The following is a 9,989-nucleotide window of genomic DNA, read 5'->3' as shown; positions in this document are numbered from 1 at the left end:
ATAAGCCCTTAGGGGTTTTCTAGATGTTCACCTGCAAATAAATGAATCTAAAATCTAAATCCAAAACATAAACACCCATGGAAGCGCAAGTACACGAATAAACAAGCACACACAACAGCAAACGAGTGGAGTCAAATATACTGTAGTTCAGTCACAGAAGACAAAATCTCACACAACCGCGTCACATTCTCCCCTTAGTCTCCCCCGCGTCTCTCCTCTCTTACCTCTCTGTGACGGCCTGACGAGTCTCCTCCCACAAGCTCTGCAGCTCCTCCCTGGCCCCGCCCCTGTGACCTGTGACCTCCGGTCCCGTGGGGTCTGCAGACGCACTGGTCAGGCGCTGGAGCTCCGGGCGCAGGGCGGTCAGACGGCCCTCCAGGTCAGACAGAGAGCGCATCCTGCAACCAGGACAGAGGAGGGGGGGGCGGGCGTGGGTGGGTGTGGGCATGGCTCCAGTGTGAGCAAAGTTTGTATGTGATAAGGGTTATGTTAGATAGCGTGTGTGTGTGTGTGTGTGTGTGTGTCCTGACACACATCCTGGTGCATCTCACCTCCTGGGCCATTACATCAGCCTTCAGTTGATTCAGGTCTGCCGTCTGGTCTTTAAATCCTGCCATCCTCTCCTGGAAGGAGTCTAGAGCGTGGCGGCAATCCTGTACTAACTGGACACACCTCTTCTCTCTACACACACCGTCCTCAAGGCTTAAACACAGCCCCTGGTTAAGGGGAAAGTGATTAAGTGATTAATTGGATTGTGAAGCTTAAAGTCAGAAACAAAAACATTCAGCTTCAGTCTACCTACATTGAGCTCTTTGACCAGCGAGGGCTGGCAGTCCTCCAGCGCGGCCCAGGAAGGGTCTTCCCAGATGGGGTCCTTGGTGCGGCGGGCCAGCTCCTTCCTCTGGGCTCGCAGGGCGGAGAAGGTCGGCCCCAAAGCTTCGGTCTGGTCCAGCAGACCCTGGGCCTGGAGGGCAGTCTGCCCTCGTTGAGCTGCTCCTGGCCAGGGGAAGCGCAGAGCAAGCTGGGCTGTCTGGTGCTGGAGCTCCTCGGCCAGGGAGCGAGCCTGCTGCCTTTGAGACAGGAAGGACGGGAGCTCAGACTCTGACTGCACGAGACTGGAAAAGAGGGAACAAGAGATTGGAGGAAGACTTGATTCAAACGATAGGAAATAATAATAATAATAATAATGAATTTTATTTCAAGGCGCCTTTCATAACACTCAAGGTCACGTACATGGTTAAAAACAAGTAAATACAGACACAAAATTTACAAAGTTACAACAATAACAAAACAGTTATAAATATTAATCCAAAAAATCCCAAATGTGTCAATTAGCATAAAAGAAAAGTGGAAAACTTTTTATTTTTTAATTTTTTAAGATGTGTAGGGCAGTGGCAGCTACTTGCGCCAGCGTTCACCCAGCAACAGCCATCATGCATGAAAAAGGGTTAACACTTTTTTTTCTTTTTCTTTTTCTTTTTACCAGCCGCCAACATTAAATTGGCATCTGGCACTGTCATTAGTGTGTGATTGAAGATATTAGATCAATGTAATCTCTGAGCTGAGCTGACACTCACTGAGTAACCTTGAGTTGCTTTTACATCTGTTAATCATACGTCTCCAGGCAGTATGAAGCTGCTGTTTTTTTGCTTCCCTCTGGAATATGTAGAGGTGGGTCGTATGCCCACCTCCCTTGTTCTCTGTAAAGCGCATTGTGTTGCCTCTGGGTATGAAATGCGCTATACAAATAAAGCTTTGATTGATTGATTGATTGATTGATTGTGATAGGCTCATTACAGCGCTGGTATTCATTTCTGCAGAAACTCAAATAAGCTGTGATCTGTGATTTCTATAAGCCTGTGGTTACTTCTCTTGTCTGGTAATTACCTCCGCCCCAGAGACAGCGCAGGGTGAGAGGTCATGTTTTCTGTAGCGTGTGTTCTTGTGTTTGTTTATTTGTTAGCAGGATTATGGAAAAACTACTTGACCGATTTTCACGAATCTTGAAGGAAGGGTGTAGCATGATTCAACTTAGAATCCATTAAATCTTGGAGTGGGTCTGAATCACGGGGCGGGACCACGAGAGGTTTCTTGGTTGTTTGTTTGTTTGTTAGCAGGATTATGCAAAAGTCTCAGTCTCAGTATGCTCTCCTGTGCTATCAAGAGCCAAATGTTGAATCAAAGGTACCATTCGAAACAGAACTTTTCTGCTGTAAACTTCACTTTCACTTCTGCACTAGTCCTAGTTGGAGATGGGGGGGCGCTGCTTGAAAAGCAGCTGATCACAATTAGGCTACAAATCCTGACCTCACGTTGGAGTTGACTAGCTTGCTCACTACTACTAGATCAACCAGGATAGATTGTCTCAAAAGTAAATGAATTAGATGTACAGAGAGTGACATTAGACACTATTGTTGCACCTACTCTGTACACAATATTAAAATGTTTAATTTCATAACATGCAGGTAGGCTATTATAAACTAAAGATGCTAATAACTTTTGTTATTGCATTTCATAACAACAAAATGTAGTTATTACTGCCATAGTAATAATATATTATGTAATCCTATTTACTCTATGACATCACTCAGTTTGTCATTATGACTGAATCCATGTCACAGGACAAGGACAAAGTGAGTGACATTATGATGTCATTAGTCAAGGACCAGTCAAGAAAATTGCCAGAGTGACATCAAAGTAATTACAAAAACTAACCTACCAGGTAATATTGATTTTTTAGCACAACAACAAAAAAACTAAATGGAATTACTCAACTAAGAAAGGATTTTTCAACAAAATGGATCCTGTAATCCATCGGCACCATGTAGATTGTTCAGGTATGTACAGTACAACACCATAGGGCTGCTCGATTAATCGGATTTTAATCTAGATTAAGATCTGGGCTGTCAACGATCATTAAAACAAAATAATCGCCATAAAACGATCTTTCACAAATCAAGTGCACCCTACACTGCAGAGCTATACTGTGCTTGACCCCTCCCCCACCCCCCAAAGCCCCAAAACAAACACTTTAGTTTAGAGCGAGACGAGTTGTGAGGCGCACGCATGCTCCTCTCGAACAAAACACGACAAGAAGATTATGGCAGCAGAAAGAGAGCCGCTGGTGGACGAGAGAGCTAAAACCACGTCAGTGGTGTGGAAACACTATGGGTTCGCGGAGACAGATTTGGACCAAGTTGACACGGTGTGTAAAATTTGCTACGCAGTCGTAGCTGCCCCTCAAAGCAGCCCTTCTCAGTCCCGTTGTCGCATTCCGCTCGCTCATGCCAGAAAACAGTCCTTTGCCGGTCCATTCACTTTGCCGTCAAAATAAATCGGTATCGGCCTATTTAGGAGAGGTCAGATAAACATGAAACTTCACTTACCTAAGCAAAAGGGTCTATTTTAACAAATGCTGGGTTGTGAAGCCTCGGCGCTACCATTAAATAACTTATTTAGACGCGTTCTGTCATAGTGAAATTATTTTTCCGAGGTAGTGTTCTTCTGTGGTGGTGGCGGGGCTTTGAAGCTTCTTTATTTATCCGTTTTGGCACTTTTATTTATTTATCAAGGTCAAGGTTCACAATTTGTCTCCCATGGGAGAAATGTATCTAATCCAAAGAACATTGTTAAAAAGAAAAGCCAGTCAACATTTAATAAATTAATTGTTATCAAAGTCAAGAAAATGTTAAAACTTTTGATTCAAAACGAAAAAATGAAATGAATAATCGTGTTAAATAATCGTGATCTCAATATCAATCAAAATAATCGTGATTATGATTTTTGCCATAATCGAGCAGCCCTACAACACCACTCCCATTTGTGCTGTAGTGTAGGCTGTATTGAAAGTTTTTCAATAAAGAAGAGTCAATAGCATACAGTAAATAAAAGATTATTATACAAAGTGTTAGACACCGCTTGAAATTAATCAAATTAACATTTGGATCACAATGTGTAGGCTATACCATACCATATCGTTTTGCTTATACAGTAGTCATGGTCCTGGCATGGAAACATTTTGTTCAGACTAACTTAGATTAAATGGATTAAAGAGTGGAATGAAGCTCTTTGTGGGAAATGCAATAGAAAACCAGTAGCAGAAAGGATGGGCACTGCTATTCTAATAGGCCTCAACACCCACCAGAACTGTAAGTCCAGGTTACTGTGTTTGTTTGATGGGTGTACTGCAGTTGGTCTACCCTGTGAGAACATGTATTTATAATCAGGTTGCTATCTACAACCACCTTTCAATGATGGTACCTTAAATCAGTGTGCATTGATTTTACTGCCAAACAGCATGGGAGCAGAAATTAACAGTCTAAATATTTTCTTCACGCTTTGCATTACTTGTCTGCTGTACTCAAACTGCCAAGTTTACAGCTGTTGTGACCTGAGAGGTGAGCAAAACAGAGTAGATATGGAGCAAGAGGTCACTGAGAGAAATCTAGTGTAATTAAAATGTGTCCCATTAAACTCCATACTTTAAACCACTTACAGATGTGGGAAGTTAGAAATGTAACTTGCTGCAGCATTTCACGTCGCGGTATTTGGCAGGGAAATCCCGTTGGAAATCTCGTGGGATTTCAGACGGGTGTTATTTCGTTTTAGTGATGCACCACCGCCAGGTGGCGTCTTTGAGTAGATTTAGCAGGCTGGGCTCAGTGTTTTTCTCCTATAGTCTACGAATGAAGCATCATTAAATTTCACATTCTTTAATTTAAATGCTCTGTTGTAAAGCACTTTGAGCTGAAGGTATCTGTATGAAAGGGGCTATACAAATAATGTTTAATTGTTATTATTACCTTGTTCTCAAACACATGTTTTATCCATCTCGATGTAATTTAATTATTACGAACACCTATAATATATCTAGGCCTACAGTAGCCTATCTATCTCGGCAACTGACGTCGGGTCAAGACGTGGTGTCTGTTAAGTCAAATGCGCAAAATAACAGTATTGTAAATATATTTGTTAGTAAAGATGTGGTGAACGTGAGGGTTTTGCGTTTTGTTTCTGGAACGCATTCAACTGGTAGGCTACTCGTAAACCCCGGAAGTAAATTTGAAGACGGGGCACCAGCTAATGTAGCCAAGTCTGAGCGCAGTAGGCTATATGGCTTCAGCACGATACAAAGAAAAAATAAGCTTGATCGGAGGTGTGGATCCATACAAAATTGAAATAGTCGCTATGAGTAAAGATCACTCATTGCCAATCATATCCGGACATTAACTATCTTGTAGCGGCAGGTTTGACAGTGAGACATCAACCGATAATTGTAATAATGCGATTATTGAAATGGTCTTGTGAACGCCTTTATCTGATTTCCAAAATCGGGGTAAGGTCCATAGGACGATTGTGGGTTTTAATTTGCACATAACTATATTTTAATAAAACATTGAAGTCCGCCTGTCAATGACTTAACCTAAAATTGTGTTCTGTTGCACCCCCTATTGTTAAATTATAAATGAAAAAAACATACACAATATTTTGTTATTTGAATGATCTTGAATATATATATTCAAGATCATTCAAATAACAAAATATCGTGTATGTTTTTATTTATTTATACCGGCCGCCAGCTGTTCAATGAACGGCTATAGGGAATGCGCAGTTTCGCGCTGGCTACAGCCTATTATATGAACAGTTTCGCGCTATGTAGGCTATTATAAATAGGCCTAAGTATTATTCATTGAGGGAGCTTGGACTCGCTGGGGAATGGTGGAGAGACACAGAGCCTCCCCAGACGCGACATCTCCAGTTGGCTGTGTATTTGAGCTGCCGCCTCAACCGTGCGTATAAGAGCAGAGCGCATCATATAGCTACAACTAGTAGCCCATAGCCATTAAAACGGCTTATTGTTTTATTCATATATCAACTAGATAATTCGATAATAATGAGTAGCCTAGTAGGCTATAAAATGAATTCAATAGGGCAAGCCTTAAGTTGTAGCCTAGGCTACAGTACAATCACAAGAAGCATAGGCCTAGCCTATCGTAAAAAGCGTTGCGTTCTCATAGGCCTATATTAACTTAGATAATTATTAATTATGCTCAGGTCATAATGTCCGTTGAAAATAATTCCCTCTAAGCAGAATTTGAATTGTATTAAAATAGGCTAAAGTTAAATTTCCTCATATTCTGATTCCTTCTAGGTCTATATAAAAAAAAAACATTTTTCTAATGTGTAGCCTATAGGCGATGAACAAAACAGCCACAATGTAGCCTGCTTAGCGAGCGAGAGGGCAGTCTACCATAAAGTGTATAACCATAATGTAATATATCTAGACTACATGCATTGTGGTATTTCTTTATATAGCCAATTGTTTCTCAATAAACAGTTAAGTCATCCTCTGAGTCCGAATGTAGGCTAATAGACCGGCAGCTCTAAATGCCTTCACAGTCAATGAGACATGGTTGTAAAAATGATGTTTTATTGATGAAAAGGGTAAAACTGGAAAACATGGAGAGTCATTGCATTGATCGATGCAGTCCGCTACCAGCAAACACTGAAAATACAGGTCCTCCAGCGAACCTGGACTAGACTATTGTAACCCCCCCCCCCAAATTCTTTTATATTCAAATAAACTGGATGAACCGGTTTCCTAGCCCTGGATCGTGGGAGGGGGGTAGCCTGCGTTAGCGGGTGCTTTGCCATGACCGGCCATTGAATTCGCTAGTTTGATTGATAGATTGATGGATTAACGTCCAAAGTAGATTGTGCAAGTATTGTATAGGCCCATGTGTAAGAGATGAATGGCTGTAACCATGAACTCAGCCAGAGGTAGGCCCTACTGTAGATTATCAGCATTATCACCAGTCTCAATTTATGTCTCAATTTATGTGTTGCCATTCATTTAAACCACCATCTCATCTAGACTACTTCTGTTGCTGCATTTTTACATTTATGCTTTCATGATTTTAGAGCGCAATAAACATTTTCCAGGATTCCAAAAAGTCCATCCATTCATCCAACTTTGTTCTGAGCGCAGCGCAGGCTGGTATCTACTGTCAAGGCTCACGACTGATGCACTCCCTTAACACGTCTCTTCCCAGACCATCAAGAGAATTTCAATATGAAAGACCTTGGGATTCCAGGAGTCAAGGCCGTTTCAGAGGGGGAGCGACATTCCGCCTGCGTTCTCGCTCGGATCAGCGGGGGACGCACGCGTCCTGCGCGCAGCGGGGAAAGCTGACTACAATTCAGCTCTTGTCACGGGCGGGCGCGCAGCCTAGTTCCATATGAGAACACTCCTCGGTCCAATTCCGTATAGTAGATCAGCCTGTGTACTTTCAACGAATGTATTATTAGACATAATATCATAATAATATATAAAGCCTTCAACGACCTCCTGCTGCCTGCCTGATGGTCTCAGGGCTAAAGAGACCGCGCGATCATTCCTCTAGCTGCTTTGCTGCTAATGCGAGTTCATCTCCGTTCCTGCCCGAGAAACAGAAGTTGAACTTATAGCATCAAAATAGCTACAGGAATCATCGTTGTAAAGTTAGCTATCTGCTTTTTAGCCACCGACAGCTACCGTTAATATTATGGAAGCTGCTGTCGTGAGCTAACGTGCTATCACGGTCTCATCGTGCAGCTTCACAGCCTGCTATTAGCAGACAGCATTAAGTTGACAAAATCACACTTGCACATCATTAGAATTCCAACCATTTATATGGGATTTATCATTCAACTAAACATGGAACCTGAATACTACCTGATATTTCAACCTGCTGCCATCAGTGATCGGCGCGTCTGCTTGTTTGAGTCATGAATATCTTACGCAGTTATATTCCATGTAGTGTCCCAAAACTGTTAAATCATTCCCCATGTAGTTCACTATGAGTCGCACTCAATACATCCATGGTAATAGGGAGTAGGGAGTGAGTGAACCATTTCAAACACATCTCTGGTCATCTCCGTTAGCCATCTTACTCGTCCTGATGCCATGTTCCATATGAGAACACTCAGCCTAATGTATTAAACTTCTACTTGTCCCGACAGTTAACAGATATAGACCCGGCGACAGTTACAGAGATAGAAACTATAAATAGATAGGCTTTGTTCGTAATAATTAAATTACAACCAGACAGACAACAAGGAGTTTGAGAACGGTAGGCTCATCTAATGTGCGAGCCAGCAATGGGTCAATGAGTGGTATTACTGCGCCCCTATGGGCAGGCGAGCGGTGGTGCGGAATGACGTAAAGCGCCTGTTAGAATACCGCGGGTCAAGTTACATTCTTATGTTCCCACATCTGTACATATGTATACTGTATGTTCTCCTGACAAAATAAAAAATATTGAGCCTGCATGCTTTTAACTCATCACACATTCTTTTCTTTTTTTGACAGAGTGCAGGCAAAATCGAGGGTGTGCTCAACACACTACTACACCAAACAACTCTGATCCTGCTTCTCTTCATAGCCATTGTTGTAACAATTTGGATCCCAGCTGCAAGCATCCTGTCGGATATTCCCTGCACCAGCTAGACAACAATGCTGCACCTGACCAAACACAGGAGAGACCTACAGGTGATACCTCCAGAATAAAAACAACCTCAAGGCCTGTTGCACCTGCCTGTCTGACCTCCACAGAAAGCCCGTCCGGACTGGACACACGTTTCCCTTTTCTATTTCTGGATGGTGAAAATCCTGAAGACATGCTCACTGTTGATCACTGGCTAGAACACCCACAGAAGGACGGTCTCTCTCCCCTTACACCCACAGGGATGGAGATGAGTGACCCCCCCTATGTGGAGGCACTGGAGGAGCTTGAGGAAGAGGAATGTCTTTCTCCCGCCTCAGTCTACATGGACTGCTTTGAAGAACTTGACTCGTCTTCATCGGAAGGATCTCCTCAATTCCCAAACAGCCCCCTGGCTTCATCTTCTTCTTGTATTGTGGAGAGTGATGTCTACATGGACTGCTTTGAAGAACTTGACTCGTCTTCATCGGAAGGATCTCCTCAATTCCCAAACAGCCCCCTGGCTTCATCTTCTTCTTGTATTGTGGAGAGTGATGAAGAAAATCAGGACTCAATGTCTGATGTCTCTCCACAACCTCCAGCCCTCGAGTGCAAGGGCAGCGAACACCACGGCACTCTATCACTGGGAGAAGGAATTTCAAATGAAACCAAAAAACAGCAGGGAACTGAAACATGCCTAGAGAGTGAAGGTATGGAGATGCCCCCCTGTTCCTGTGAAGTGTTGGAGGTATCCACTCTGCCCGAAGCACAGACTGAGCTGAAACAGACTGAAGAGAATCCTGTACCCTACACAGGGACTAAGCCTTCCACAGAACACCATCAAGGAATTGAGTTACTGGCCAAGCAAGAGGATAGGCATGAGTCATCCCTTGACCACAACAGATGCACAGAGACCACTTCAATCTCTTCACAATTATTTGATATGTCCCGTGTGCTTGAGCAACCTGCTACCCCGTGTGAAAAGTCTGAAGCAGAGCTCAAGTATTCTCCAGAAGCCTGGCAAGAGATGGAATCCTCTGACCAATGGCCAGAGATTGGGCCTTTTCCCAAAAGCAAACAAGGGATTGAAGTGTTACCTATCTATCAAGAGGTCGATGTATCTACTGAGTGCAGACTGACAAAGCAATCATCTCCAAAAACCACACACTGTACAGAACACCAACACTGTACTAAGCAATATCCAATCTCCTGGGAAGTTTCTGAAATGCCCAGCAAGTCTGAGCAAGAATCTCCATCTGCAATGTCAGTAGAACCTCAAGATGTGATCAAGCAATCACAAGAGAGTGATCATTGTTCTGAGCACATGCAACTGATAGAATTAGAAAATGAATGGAAAGCTGTTAGTGATTCCGGTGAGCCTGAACAACATGTTGAGCCAGTTCAAGAGTCCCATGGAGAATTCAAGCCACGTCTCACATCGAAGCAAAGTGTGTGTTCCACAGGGTGCATGGATGGGATTGGGCAGTTTCAGGATTCCTATCCAAACACTGAGGTAGGATTTGAAAT

This window comes from Borostomias antarcticus (genome assembly GCF_949987555.1).
Source record: "Borostomias antarcticus genome assembly, chromosome: 7".
Lineage (NCBI taxonomy): Eukaryota > Metazoa > Chordata > Actinopteri > Stomiiformes > Stomiidae > Borostomias > Borostomias antarcticus.
This window is presented reverse-complemented; position numbering follows the sequence as displayed.